Raw genomic sequence first — 15,927 nt, forward strand, 5'->3', positions numbered from 1 at the left:
TTCAAATTTTGGCTGGAGTTACTATGTTTGATAGGAATTTTGGCTCAAATTTCTTTGTCCCAGGGCTGTACTGACATCCCATCTCAACCCACACATAGGGATTCGAAACTAGTGGCAGATGCACTCAAATTCTACCCTACACCTACAAGCTGGCAGGAAAAAGGGTTGCATGTCAGGTACTATCTACTTTTCTCAACTGACGAGATGCTGGTGTTGGAAACAGAGGAGTTTAGTAAGTGTATTACCTGTCATCATACAGCTGAGGACTGTATCTATCACTCTTTGTTGTCAGAGTTCACTAAAGATGCCTGCTCTGCAATCACCCTACAGCTCAGGTAATTGAAACCAGTACACGTTACAACAACTGATGGAAAATGCATCACTGTTCTAATTACACATCAAAGTTGTTGTGAAAAAAACCACCTTGTAATCAATGGGTCATAATGCAACACGTACTGGGCATTGGGAAAAAATCATCGAAATAACAAAACTACCGCAAAACATGACCCCAGAAGATTGCAGAGTGGCAGCAGTTGCAGCTGTGTCCTCCTTGATGGGCACTCACGAACTAACCAACTTGTAGGTAGTCTAACCACCCCTCTTTTTCAGCACTCGTCCCTCCCACTGCTCACCACAGGTAGATATATAGGCCTGTCCTACCTTGCTGCTGATGGGCCACAAAGAGATCCTTCTGGTGGCATTGATATACTGTCTCCTGTCTGCAGAAATCAGTCACAGACAGAGAAAAGACAAGAACAAGATGCTTAATGCAATCTATCAATGTATATCTGGGAAAGACTGGATGCTCCTGGAACAACAACTAAATTCCAGAGAACTCTCCAGATCGTTTTTTCTAACGTCCGCTGCTTGGGAAACAGGAAGCCCTCCGACTAAAGTGACTGCAGACCCCGGAGCAGTCGTCCATTGCCCTGGTTGCAGAGTCTTCAGTACAATGTGTCCCTCGTGAGCACATAGCTAGGTGGTCACCATTATGAACGCTGACAAAAGCTACACATACAATAGAGCATGATGCTGACATCCCTCAGAACAAAACTAAGATAAATGAGGGCTATCCTGACCACGTTTTTTTTTGTCTAAAAGGACAGCCGAGATCTTCTATGGAACTCTGCCATCACGCTTCTAGTAGACCAGCCAGCAAGCACACAACGTTCTGAGGGGGGAAAAACACTGCACTACAACATTTGTATTTATCATCAATGCATCTCTTATAATGAAACATCTATTAAAACTGAAAACACAATCGTGACAACAATGAATGTCCTCTTTACACAAAAATAGGTGCAGTCCATTTTCTTTTAGTTTTATGAGAAAAATCAGTATCGTTTTTATGGTCAACTGTAGGAGGCAATTCGTATCTCATTCTTTTGCGACATCCTAATAAGTGCACCACCGCTGATTACAGATGACCAAACTGCAGAGACATGTTCATCCTGCATAAAATCGGGAAAAAAACTTCCACTATTTTGCTTCGAAAACTAGCAATTGCAGCAAAATGTTATTTATTTCAAAACCATCATTGGAGCAAAAGGAAGGTGAGAATTTAAACTCTGAAGAAAAAAATCTATGTTAAGCAATGTCTTTCAGCCCAATGGACAAATTACACAACGTGAGAGTGACTCTCGTTTTGAAATCAGTGTCTGTACATAAATTCTGATGCAAGTGTGTATAACAATCATTTCAGACACATGAAATATCATTACAGGTTACAACCTTTCACGCCTTTGCTTACATGTCGGAAAAAAAACACAATCATTATAAATTCGACAAGAATCTATAATTCAAGATGACATTGCTTTTTCGTACACTATGGCAGGTTCCCCCCCCCCCCCCCCCCCCCCCCCCCCCCCCAATTACACTGAAAGCAATACAGTCGGTCGGATATTGACAGATCCCTCCCACATTGTCTTTTTTGACCAATCCTCCCTGCAACACCAGTCTTACCCACGGCACCCATCCAACGGTACAAGATCTTTCGAGATGCACGCATGTCGAGGAGAGTAGCCCCTCTTATCAGTATATAGTAGACATGAGAATGTTGCGGTGATATAACAGATGTTTAAGAAGAAATGTTGGTTTATACATGATGAAGCTCCAGACAGATGGAGTTATGGCACATTAGAGAGCTTGTCTGAAGACTCATGTAGTGGCACTCTTGATGGAAACTCAAAGCATGGCACAGTACTACATATTTGTCTGTCTTCCACTCTACTGTTTACGGATCTGCAACAGGGAGTTGACATATGTAAAGAGTTGATTTCTGCTGTTGTTCTCTTTTATATACAGGGTGTCTCATTTATCTTGATCACCCTAAATAACTGTTTGTCCAGATGCAAATTACAAAATGTTTCAAGCAAATGTTGTTTAGCCGTCAGGGGGACATCAATCAGCATGATTGCCTTCATTGTAGCTTTGTTTTTTTACAAAGGTACAAACAGCAGTATGACTTTTTTAAATGGCACCCTATATTTTTTATTCAGTCATTCATTTCCTCTCCTAAAGACCTATTCAAAAATGTATCACAGTGTACCATTCACTGAAACACAATGTTATTAATCACATAACACAACATTGACTTTGAGCCCAGGATCACAAACTCGTCCACTTGCTGAAGTTCTCAGAAAACAAATGAAAAGCAAGTAAAAACATAACACAAAATTGACTTTGACTCTCCTGTTCCATTGCCCAGGAGTAGGACATTCAAATGTGTTCAAAGTGGTGACCCTGGGCACCGATACACTGGTGCACTCATTGAATGAAAGAATTATTTACTGATTCCAGTGTTGCCTGCTGAAGGGAATTACAAGCAAGTACGATATGTTCCTGCATGTCCTCTGGAAAGCATACCCATGCAATTCTTGATGTAGGTGTACATGGTAAGAATGGAACCAGTAACGTGTAAGAATATGATGTACACTGGTTTTAGGAATGCCAATCTTGTGTTCAAACTGTCATGTGCTCACATGTGGATTCATAGCAATGGAAGCAAGAACAGTAACTTCAGTATCTTTGTCTGGGCGATTGCTATGATGATTGCGTTGTCATGGGCTGAAACTTCCCATTTCCTGAAGTGTCACAACAAGATGAGAAAACATCCATCGGGAAGGTGGGGTCTTGTCAGGATATCACTCACTGTATAGTTCCGCTGCTTGTGTAGCATTTCGCCTACCTTCAGCAACAACAATAAAAGAAATGTTATGTCGATGCAGTTTGTAGGAAAGACAGCCTTTACTGTATGCCCGCTCTACACAACAGTATTTAAAAGGACTAAACTACTGTACTAAATGTACCCGTACATAAGAAACAGTATTGCAATTACTGTTCTGCTAACTTACATTCCCCATAGACGAGTAGTATTTCTACCTTCTCGTTGTTGGTGTACATTCTACTCATACAACTCTTCAACTGATGATGGCTGATGGAATGACGGGTGTGCATTCTACTTATGTTTACATTTATCCTCTGTCAACATCAGCACGTGGATGTGTTCCATTAACGCGAGTACCTGCACTAAGCACTGGGAGCATCAGCATCAATGTTGTGTTATGTAATTAATAACATTGTGTTTCAGTGAATGGTACACTGTGATACATTTCTGAATAGGTCTTTAGGAGAGTAAACGAATTACAGAATGAAAATACAGGGTGCCATTTAAAATGTCATACTGCTGGTCATATCTTTATAAAAAACAAAGCTACAACAAAGGCAATCATGCTGACTCATGTCCCCCTGACGGCTAAAGAACATTTGCTTGAAACATTTTGTAATTTTCATACATATATCCCCCAAAAGTATATGCTCTTACTGCTTACAAGATGAGCTTCGCTACTTTTGTTTGCACCTTCCCACTCTGATACATCCTCACAACCTTGTCAGGACACCTACAAACTGTAGATTTTGGTTTTTTTCTTTTCTTAGTAATAAGTTATTCGTTAGTTGACATTGTATAACTGCAGTTAGTATCCTGGACCATGAGAGCTTCCCCTTCACGTGCCTGCTGAGTGTGCACCCCAACAACGTAATTTATAGATGGTCAGTTAGCAAGTTACGCATTCGAACTGCATCCATCCATCACTGACAGCTCTACACACATACATACAGAGTCTATGCATGCATATTAACAATCACCAAGTCTCAATTTCAACCACATGTATGTTATTTTTGACAGTGCTACAGCCTCAAAAATAGCAAGAAATTCTTTGCAAAACGATTCTGTAGGGGATGTAAGCACATTTAAATTCACCCTGCTAAAGAGCATAACATCTTTGATGCGAGTAATATTACTGATATTTCATAGCAATAGTGTCTAGATTCTCGAGCAATAACAAACCATGTCATCCTACTGCGTCTATTATGCCTTCTTCTACACTCTCAAAGATGACAGCACATAATCATCCACCTTCAAACCCTGTCCCAGATGTACTGCATTGCTGATCATCCTCTAGACACCATTCTGGATACAGTGCGCGATAGATCCACCAGCAGCAGGACTGGATCGGATTTATTGGACTCATCTGCAACACACACATAGACATAGACATACAGACAAATAGAGCAAATGCTTTGCATCTGTAGAATATTGAGCTGTGAGTGACTGATGCATTCGAGTACTTTTCTATACCATCCGACTATTGTGCTGTTCTGTAGCAAATGTAAGGATAATACCCACAAAGAACTGTCTCCATCCTTCTGATGGACATCTAGCACACAAAATAGCAAAACTGGTATGATTACAAGGTGTGACAATAAAGTAATAAGACCGATTTTCTTTGCAAGATGTGGCAACCCTGCAGGCTTGCGTAGACACAATATCTTTGACCTTGGTCTATAAGCTGCTTCTAGTCCAAGCAGCACATCGCTTCAACTGCTCATTCGTGAGTTGTCCTGTAATAAGTTAACAGGTATTTGTGTCTCTCATTACCAAACTGCACGATATTGCGCAATGATATGCCCTTTCTTTTTGCGTTAAATTGGGTGAAAAATCAACGACAACTTATGGTAAGCTTCAGAAGGCTTTTGGAGAGGAGATTATCTCAAGAGCTCAAGTTTTTCATTGGCATAAAATGTTTAGCGAAGGCAGAACGAATATTGAAGATGAAGACCGCAGTGGATGACCATCAACCTCACAGATGGATGTGAACTAGGCCAGGGAGCGTGAACTCGTATGATCTGATCAAAAATTATCCCATGAAAATGATTGCAGATGAACTGGACATCAATCAAGAAATGGTTCGTCTAATAATAACTGAAGATCTTGGTATGAGAAAGATTTGTGCAAAAATGGTCCCCAAAAATCTCACACCACAACAGCGAGACACGCGAAAAATGTGGCAGCCGATCTGTTAGAACAAATGGAAATCAATCCAGAATTGCTGAGCCGTGTTATCACTGTGATGAAAGTTGATTTTTTTTTTCAGTAAGATCCAGAGACAAAACGCCAAAGTTTGCAATGGTGCTTAAAGTGCTCACCCAGACCAAAAAAAAAAAAAAAAAAAAAACTCGCATGTCAGAGTCAAAAGTTAAACGCATGCTTGGGTGCTTCTTTGATTCCAAGGGAATTGTCCGTTAAGAGTGGGTGACTCCTGGACAAACAGTTAACCAATATTACTACAAAGAAATTTTAGAAAGACTTCGTAAAAGAGTTCTTCGCATCCATGCCAATATTGCTGTGATAATTGGATTCTGCATCACAATAATGGGCCATCCCATACTGCTCTGTCAGTACAGCAATTTTTAACCTCAAAACAAATTTCAGTGCTACCACAGCCACCTTATTCACCAGATATTGCTCCGTGCAACTTTTTTCTATTTCCAAGAGTCAAAATGGCGGTCAAGGGACACCATTTTCAAACAACACAAGATGTCCAAAAAGCTGTGATGAAGGTCTTGGAGGATATTACAGAAGATGAGTTCCAGAAATGTTACCATCAATGGCAGAAGCACTGGAAAAAGTGTGTGCAATCAGAAGGGAACTACTTTGAAGGAGACAACACTAAACTTGACTAAAACAGTAAGCAACATTTTTTTTCCACATCAGTCTCATTACTTTATTGTCGCACCTCGTATGTGCTGTCATCATGCATCTTTAAGAGTATAAAAGAAGGCATGATAGACACAGTTCGATGACATGGTTTGTTATTGCTGGAGAATCTAGACAATATTGTTACAAAATATCCGTAATATTATTTGCATCAAAGATGTTATGATCTTTAGCAGGGTGAATTTAAATGTCATTACATCCCCTACAGAATCGTCTTGTGAAGAGTTTCTCACTATTTTCTGGGCTGTAGTACTGTCGAAAATAATTTACAAGTGGTTGAAATCTAGACTTTGTGATTGGTAATATGCTTGCATAGTCTCTGTATGTATGTGTGTACAGCTGTCAGTGATGGATGTTTGTGGTTCAAACGCATAACTTGCTAACCGTTCATCTATGAGTTACGTTGCCGGGGTGCACACTCTGCAGGTACATGGAGGGGAAATGCTCACGGTCCACGATGCTAACTACAGTGGCACACTGTCAACTAATGAATAACTTATTACTAGGATAAAAAAAATATCCGATATCTATAGTCTGTAGATGTTCTGACAAGGTTGTGGGGACACATCAGAGTTGGAAGATGTAAACAAAGAAAGTGAAGCTCATCTGGTAAACAATAAGAGCATATACTTATGGGGGGAAAATAAAAAGGGAGTAACAGCAGAAATCAACTCTGTACACATGTCAACTCCTTTTTGCAGATCCCTACACTGTAGAGTGGAAGTCAGATGAATGTGTAGAACTGTGCCATGCTTTGAGTTTCCATCAAGTGTGTTGCTACACAAGTCTGCAGACAAGCTCTCTGATGTGTCATGACAGTACATGGATTTGTCTCCAGACTACGAGATTCCTATCTACACCACTCACTGAGTCTCATCTAGGTACAAGGTGAGAGTTACTATATTTCTTATGATCCTCCTATTGAAAATGCATGCATGTAGATCATCAGGAAGAGGGGAATTCTTTTGATTTTTTAGTAGGCTGGTGTATGGGAAACGCAAATATCCTCGTGTAAAATCAAACAATGCATGCGTATGCAATATAACCATATACACATCGAAAGCTACAAAAAAAAAAATATGAAAAAATGACATAAAATTGGTAAAAATCAAGTATAATTAAGCCAAATTCATGGGAAATATGTGCAATTGGTGGAAATATGATGAAATATGTAAAATCGTGAACTATCTTGCAAAATTACTTAAAGTGACTGAGAATACATAAAATTGGAGAAAAAGTAACATGAAAGGGGGGAATTGAGATGGGCTGGGGGTACCTGGACACTCAAAACTGAGAAAAGATTAAAAATTATGTTCTGGCTGCATTCATTTTTAACCCTCTCCATCTCCCTGTAAACCACATGGGTTTTTGTAACACATACTTCAACAAAGGCGACGTAAGTATTACACAGACGCACCATATTTAAGCAGGCAACACATATGTATCCAAATTCGTAACTGTGCTCTCACACACAGCAGTAGAATATAGATATTACCAAATTACGGCTGGTTCTCATAAACAATGTTATTCTTTATGTATTAAATAGAAGAATCAATGCGTTTATCAGATGTAAGCCATTCCCTATAGTATTCAGTAGGAGAGAGAGCCAATGACACATGATGATGATGATGATGATGAGGTCCCATATTTCAAGGAGTGTAGGGGACGATGCGGGAGACCCACACCGCAGACTAGGCAAGGTCCTAGCGGAGGTGGTTTGCCATTGCCTTCCGTAGGGGACGATGCGGGAGACCCACACCGCAGACTAGGCAAGGTCCTAGCGGAGGTGGTTTGCCATTGCCTTCCTCCGACCGTAAAGGAGATGAATGTTGATGATGATGAAGACAACACAACAACATCAAGTCATCTTGAGGCAGGGAAAATCGCTGACCCCACCGGGAATCAAACCTGGCACCCCGTGCACGGGAAGCGAGAAAGCTACCACAAGACTATGAGCTGCAGACTGATGTCACATTTATCACCTTTAATAATGTGAGGAGGGTACACTCAAGAGACGTGAAATTGTTATATCATCCTACACATGATCAAAACCACCTAACAACAGACCAGGACATCTCTGTGCAAGAGGAATGCTACCAGAGATGTTGTGATAATACTGTAAACAGCAATAAGACTGTTACATCTCCTTCGGCTACTGATCGTGGTGCTTACTTCCTCATAAGTTGCTGTTTCTTTGTGTGCATTTTCGAACAGCAAGGTGTGGAATGTACCTCAGTGTGTCAGCTATCAAAAATATTAATGTCGGTTTTTCTTCGTTCTGTTTCCTAGTGAGACATAGCCGCATCTGTCAAAACTGATACTCCTACTACTACTACTACTACTACTACTACTACTACTATGGGAAGTGTGATTGAGCGTATGTACGTTTCCAACTTAAAAAGACATACAAAATCCATTAATTTCCAAAGAGACAGAGCAGCAGTCTCCAGACTTCATTCTCATTGGCTTCTAAGAAGTTCGAACAGACGATATACACTGACGATGCCTTCCTAGGACACAAGGATAGTGCAGAAGAAAGTAGTTGTATCATTTTGAAGTTTGTCACCATAGTGATTGGGGCAGGAAACTTGTGGGACTATTGTATCTCTGGTGTTGGACAAATATATCCTACATTAGAGTATGAAGAGCATTGCATTCTACATGATTAATACTTCAGAAACCATATGGCTTCAACAATAAACCATTTTTAATTGCAGAACCGTGTAACCATCGTAGCTTGTGTTTATGCTCTACGATCATTTCTCTCATGCAGGTACCTTCCTGGTACTGACTCCAGACAGTGGAATAATGCTTTAGACCTGATAGCATGGTTAATTTATACGAAATGTTTCAGACTCCATCAGTCTGGAGCTCCATCATCGTAAACCAACGTTTCTTCTTAACCATCTGTTCTATCACTGCAACACTCACATCTACAATATACCAATAAGTGGTGCTACCCTCCTTGACAGGCACATGCATCTGGAGAGATCTTGCACTTTTGGATGGGTGCTTTGGGTAAGATGGGTGTTGCTGGAAGGATTGGTCAAGGACAATGTGGGATCTGTCAATCTCCAACTTTGCGAGATTACTGTGATGCCCACCCATGCAGGGAAAGATGAGTAGTTCCTGTCAGAAACTGAACACCATGATCAGAGTGCTGGAAATATCTAGATAACCTAACTGCATTGGTATAAGACACTATCTGGAATACTTTCATGTATATGGCCGAATGTATGTACTGCAGATGTGTCTTATCTGCATTCGCAATCTGGTATATGGTGTATGCAAAGTAGTGGGTGGGTGATTTAGCAATGATATGGAAACTGGGAAGCAATCTGCTGTGTCATTGAAATTATGGAACAACTGGTTAAATTTCTAAAATTGATTGTGCCATCAACTGCGGTGTGTATTACCGTACATCGCCCCATATCAAAAGTCTCTTTCCCGTCCTGTCTGTCCACTGGTATGCTGTTGACTACTGCATAATGATTGACTGACACCGCTTGGATGAGCTGGAAGGAGCCTCGGCAGAACTCTTGATATCTGCTACTTGTCACGGTGGAGCATGGGATTAACTGTATATCTCATCACCTTCAGACAGTTGTTTGGAAGCATTAGTCAATGCTGCAGACATGTTATAGTGCTATATGCTGCAATGCTCTCCAGATGTTTTTACTTTTTTTAAATTTTATTTTCACCAATAACATAACAGTACCTCTTTTCATTTCTACTACCTCAAACATGTTGTGAATGGCCCATTCCGGTGATGGTCAGCATCTGAACAGTAATCATGTACACGACTGAAAATTGAGGAAACAATGCTCTTGGAAATGGAACACCGAAAAATCTACTACCCTGTCACTGTGGAAGATGAGTAACTATATAGGTCATCATCTTCTGACAGCTATTGGAAATGCTCTACAGTGCTGCAAACTCTTCCAGTTTCCATATCGTGCAATGTCTTCCACATTTTTTTTGATGAGCAACATCGCTTCTGTGTTATTTCTGCCAACTGTGTGTGTCGTGGGAGCTGCATAGTTCACACCATGAGATGTTCAGCTTTCTGTGAGAGCCAAAGGATCAAAATGTGTTAATGTCGATTTAGCACCTGATACAGACCTTGAAGTCATGGTAGAAAGGGAAAGAGTATGGCAGTGTGCAAAGCCGTAGTCGTACAGTGCTTGGATGTGTTACAGTTGAAAAAAAAAATGTATTAAACTGCTTATGAAGGACCAATACAGGAACTCTCTCTTGCGATTGATAGTCTATTGGATATGGTCTTCCTCCAGTACTTTCAACAAAACTTTACTCAGGTCTGTGCAGGCAACTTCGAGCACTAGCCACATGCTCCAGTTGAGCGAGAGAAGTATATGTAAAATGCTCAATGTAAACATGCAGACAGTATTTGTTCTTTGATATATCAGAAGAGAGAAAAACAGTATAATGTTATAGGAGGCTCTACTACAAGGAGAGGTATAACCGGTTTAAGTCTGGGTGCAGATAGTTCTCTCAAAACCACAATGATTTCGCTCATAAAACTAATAGAAATCAGCTGTATCTATTCTCATGGATTTGTGACTGTTTTTATCATCATCATCTCTGTTTAAGGAATAAGTGTCACTGCAAGCCCTGTATTACTTCGTACTTCATAATCTCTAATTATAAAGCAGACATCACTTGAATTATAGATCGCTGTGGAACCTAGAAATAATAGTGTTTTTTCCCCGACATGCGAGTAGACTGCATGAAACATGCTGCGACGATCAAACTGCTTACAAAACTGCAAGGCAAGAATCTGCTGTATGATAGAAACTTTACAGACATGTCGGTAGATGGGATTATGTAGCAAAAATATCTAATGTTAGCATTGTGACAGTAATTGGTTTCAATGTAATGGGGGAGGGGGAGGAGGACGGGGGAGGGGGAGATGTGGTAAAATCTTATAGGGGTTCAATTACAGGACATACTAATCACGATTTATTTCATAAATGCCAGCATATTAAAGCATCACATTAACAAAGTGGGACCTGCCATAGTGTACGAAAAAGCAATGTCATCTTGAATTATAGATTCTTGTCGAATTTATAATGATTGTGTTTTTTTTCCGACATGTAAGCAAAGGCGTGAAAGGTTGTAACCTGTAATGATATTTCATGTGTCTGAAATGATTGTTATACACACTTGCATCAGAATTTATGTACAGACACTGATTTCAAAACGAGAGTCACTCTCACGTTGTGTAATTTGTCCATTGGGCTGAAAGACATTGCTTAACATAGATTTTTTTCTTCAGAGTTTAAATTCTCACCTTCCTTTTGCTCCAATGATGGTTTTGAAATAAATAACATTTTGCTGCAATTGCTAGTTTTCGAAGCAAAATAGTGGAAGTTTTTTTCCCGATTTTATGCAGGATGAACATGTCTCTGCAGTTTGGTCATCTGTAATCAGCGGTGGTGCACTTATTAGGATGTCACAAAAGAATGAGATACGAATTGCCTCCTACAGTTGACCATAAAAACGATACTGATTTTTCTCATAAAACTAAAAGAAAATGGACTGCACCTATTTTTGTGTAAAGAGGACATTCATTGTTGTCACGATTGTGTTTTCAGTTTTAATAGATGTTTCATTATAAGAGATGCATTGATGATAAATACAAATGTTGTAGTGCAGTGTTTTTCCCCCCTCAGAACGTTGTGTGCTTGCTGGCTGGTCTACTAGAAGCGTGATGGCAGAGTTCCATAGAAGATCTCGGCTGTCCTTTTAGACAAAAAAAACGTGGTCAGGATAGCCCTCATTTATCTTAGTTTTGTTCTGAGGGATGTCAGCATCATGCTCTATTGTATGTGTAGCTTTTGTCAGCGTTCATAATGGTGACCACCTAGCTATGTGCTCACGAGGGACACATTGTACTGAAGACTCTGCAACCAGGGCAATGGACGACTGCTCCGGGGTCTGCAGTCACTTTAGTCGGAGGGCTTCCTGTTTCCCAAGCAGCGGACGTTAGAAAAAACGATCTGGAGAGTTCTCTGGAATTTAGCTGTTGTTCCAGGAGCATCCAGTCTTTCCCAGATATACATTGATAGATTGCATTAAGCATCTTGTTCTTGTCTTTTCTCTGTCTGTGACTGATTTCTGCAGACAGGAGACAGTATATCAATGCCACCAGAAGGATCTCTTTGTGGCCCATCAGCAGCAAGGTAGAACAGGCCTATATATCTACCTGTGGTGAGCAGTGGGAGGGATGAGTGCTGACAAAGGGGGGTGGTTAGACTACCTACAAGTTGGTTAGTTCGTGAGTGCCCATCAAGGAGGACACAGCTGCAACTGCTGCCACTCTGCAATCCTCTGGGGTCATGTTTTGCAGTAGTTCTGTTATTTCGATGATTTTTTCCCAATGCCCAGTACGTGTTGCATTATGACCCATTGATTACGAGGGCGGTTTTCTTCACAACAACTTCTGATGTGTGATTAGAACAGTGATGCATCTTCCATCACTTGTGGTAGCATGTAGTGGCTTCAGTTACCTGAGCTGTGATTGTAGAGCAGGCACCTGTAGTGAACTCTGACATCAAATAGCGATAGATACAGTCCTCAGCTGTATGATGACAGGTAATACACTTACTAAACTCCTCTGTGTCCAACACCAGCACCTCATCAGTCGAAAAAAGTAGATAGTACCTGACATGCAACCATTTTTCCTGCCAGCTTGTAGGTGTAGGGTAGAATTTGAGTGCATCTGCCACTAGTTTCGCGTCATATTGTGAAATTTTTTCCCAGCGGTGTAACACCAGTTCTTTGGCATCATCAATTTTTGAGCACTATTTTTCTTCAGTGCTATGAGTATAGTTGTGTAATTAGGACCAACCCTAACTTCAGCTTACCAACCAAAATAAATAAATAAATAAATAAATAAATAAATAAATGAAGTACGGTAACATAATCTTCTTCTCTTGCATCTGGGCAGTTTCTATGTGTTGGAAGGTGCACTTGGGCTTTCCATCCAGAAGGATCAGAGTTGAGTCCCAGAAAGGATATCATCATTTTTAATTTCTCGCCAATTCCTGGGTGGTGGGTGGGGGACAAAGAAATTCCCTCAAAAATTCAAACTTCCCACCAATTGGGTGGTGTGGGGTGGGGATGGGAGGGTGCAGGTACCTGTGTGCAGGCTGAGGGAAACACATGACATGACATGGTAGATATCGAAACAGACGACAGAGGGATAGAGAAATAATTAAAATCGCTCAAAAGAGGAAAGGCCGCTGGACCTGATGGGATAACAGTTCGATTTTACACAGAGTACGCGAAGGAACTTGCCCCCACTTCTTCCAGCAGTGTACCGTACGTCTCTAGAAGAGCGTAGCGTTCCAAAATATTGGAAAATGGCACAGGTCATCTTCATTTTCAAGAAGGGACGTCCAACAGATGTGCAGAACTATAGACCTATATCTCTAACATCGATCAGTTGTAGAATTTTGGAACATGTATTATGTTCGAGTATAATGACTTTTCTGGAGACTAGAAATCTACTCTGTAGGAATCAGCATGGCTTTCGGAAAAGACGATCATGTGAAACCCAGCTCGCGCTATTCGTCCACGAGACTCAGAGGGCCATAGACACGGGTTCCCAGGTAGATGCCGTGTTTCTTGACTTCCGCAATGAGTTCGATACAGTTCCTCACAGTCGTTTAATGAACAAAGTAAGAGCATATGGACTATCAGACCACTTGTGTGATTGGATTGAAGAGTTCCTAGATAACAGAACAGCATGTTGTTCTCAATGGAGAGAAGTCTTCCGAAGTAAGAGTGACTTCAGGTGTGCCGCAGGGGAGTGTCGTAGGACCATTGCTATTCACAGTATACATAAATGACCTTGTGGATAACATCGGAAGTTCACTGAGGCTTTTTGCGGATGCTGCTGTGGTATATCGAGAGGTTGTAACAATGGAAAATTGTACTGAAATGCATGAGGATCTGCAGCAAATTGACGCATGGTGCAGGGAATGGCAATTGAATCTGAATATAGACAAGTGTAATGTGCTGCGAATACATAGACAGAAAGATCCCGTATCATTTAGCTACAATATATCAGGTCAGCAACTGGAAGCAGTTAATTCCATAAATTATCTGGGAGTAGGCATTAGGAATGATGTAAAATGGAATGATCATATAAAGTTGATTGTCGGTAAAGCAGATGCCAGACTGAGATTCATTGGAAGAATCCTAAGCAAATGCAATCCGAAAACAAAGGAAGTATGTTACAGCACACTTGTTCGCCCACTGCTTGAATATTGCTCACCAGTGTGGGATCCATACCAGATAGGGTTGATAGAAGAGAGAGAGAGAGAGAGAAGATCCGATGAAGAGCAGTGCGCTTCGCTACAGGATCATTTAGTGATCGCGAAAGCATTACGGAGATGATAGATAAACTCCAGTGGAAGACTCCGCAGGAGAGATGCTCAGTAGCTCGGTACGGGCTTTTGTTGAAGTTTCGAGAACATACCTTCGCCGAGGAGTCAAGCAGTATGTTGCTCCCTCCTACACATATCTCGCGAAGAGACCATAAGGATAAAATCAGATAGATTAGAGCCCACACAGAGGCATACTGACAGTCTTTCTTTCCACGAACAAAACGAGACTGGAAAACAAGGGAGAACCGATAGAGGTCCTCAGGGTACCCTCCGCCACACGCCGTCAGTGGCTTGCGGAGTATGGATGTAGATGTAGATCCAGGAGTGGGTGGGGGTGGCTGTGATTGGGGGGGGGGGGGGAGGGGTTATTAATTGATCAATTTAATTAATTTGCATTTCAACTCGATATCAAAATTGCACCTGTGCCGCATCTCCCTACTACTACTACTACTGACAAAGCAGAGACTGTTGCACCCTTGGTTCAAAGGAAACACGCAAATGATGACAAGAAAAGGTTAGTAGAGATTTGAATGTCTGTGAAAAAACCTATGCCTGAAGCATTTAATTACCTACACTGTCATACTTTAGCAGAAGGTGTGGCAGAGAACCTGAAAAAATTTTGGTCCTATATAAAATCGCAATGTGGATCCAAGGCTTCCACTCAGTCACTTCCAGTTGAAGATAGCAAAACGGAAGCCAAAGTTTTAACTTCACGTTAAAAAAATCGTTCACACCGGATAATCGTACAAACACACTGTCATTTGACCATTGGACAGACTCCGGTATGGACAACATAGTAGTAAGCATCCCTGGTACAGAGAAACAAATGAAAGATTTTAAAGCAAGTAAGTATCTAGATCCGGTTGGAATCCCAGTTCAATTTTTCAAAGAGCACTCTACGGCATTGCCCCTTACCTGGCCAGCATTCATTGTGGACCTCTCGCCCAGCACAAAGTCCCAAGTGAATGGAAAAAAGTGCAGGTGACTCCAGTATATATGAAGGGTTAAAGAATGGACCCGTAACATTACAGATCAATATCCTTAAGTTCAGTTTTCTCCAGAATCCTTGAACATATTCTCACTTTAAATATATTTCACTTTCTTGAGACTGAGAAGCTTACGTCCACGAATCAGCATGGTTTTAGAAAGCATCGCTCAAGCAAAACTCAGCTTGCCCTTTTCTCACGTGATATACTGCCAACAATTGCTGAAGGGCAACAGGCAAATTCATATTTCTAGATTTCCAGAAAACATTTGACACTGTGCCACATTGCAAGCTGTTAATGAAAGTATTGGCAAATGTAATAAGTTCACCGATATGTGAGTAGCTTAAAGGCTTCTTAAGGAACAGAACCCAGTATGTTGTCCTCAATGGCGAGTTTTCATCAAAGACAAGGGTACCATTAGGAGTGCCTCCGGGAAGTGTGATAGGACCACTCTTGTTCTCTGTATACA

The 15,927-nt window shown here is 40.9% G+C and overlaps 1 protein-coding gene across 1 annotated transcript in view; it reads right to left on the reverse strand.

Moving 5' to 3' along the window:
* Positions 1 to 4,319: 4,319 nt before the first annotated feature.
* Positions 4,320 to 15,927, reverse strand: part of LOC126470006 (protein artemis-like) — a 208,042-nt gene continuing 196,434 nt past the window's right edge. The window contains exon 9 of the transcript XR_007586108.1: positions 4,320 to 4,532. The gene's annotated coding sequence lies outside the window, so the exon portion shown is untranslated. The remainder of the gene's footprint in view (positions 4,533 to 15,927) is intronic.

Source organism: Schistocerca serialis, chromosome 3 (genome assembly GCF_023864345.2).
Source record: "Schistocerca serialis cubense isolate TAMUIC-IGC-003099 chromosome 3, iqSchSeri2.2, whole genome shotgun sequence".
Lineage (NCBI taxonomy): Eukaryota > Metazoa > Arthropoda > Insecta > Orthoptera > Acrididae > Schistocerca > Schistocerca serialis.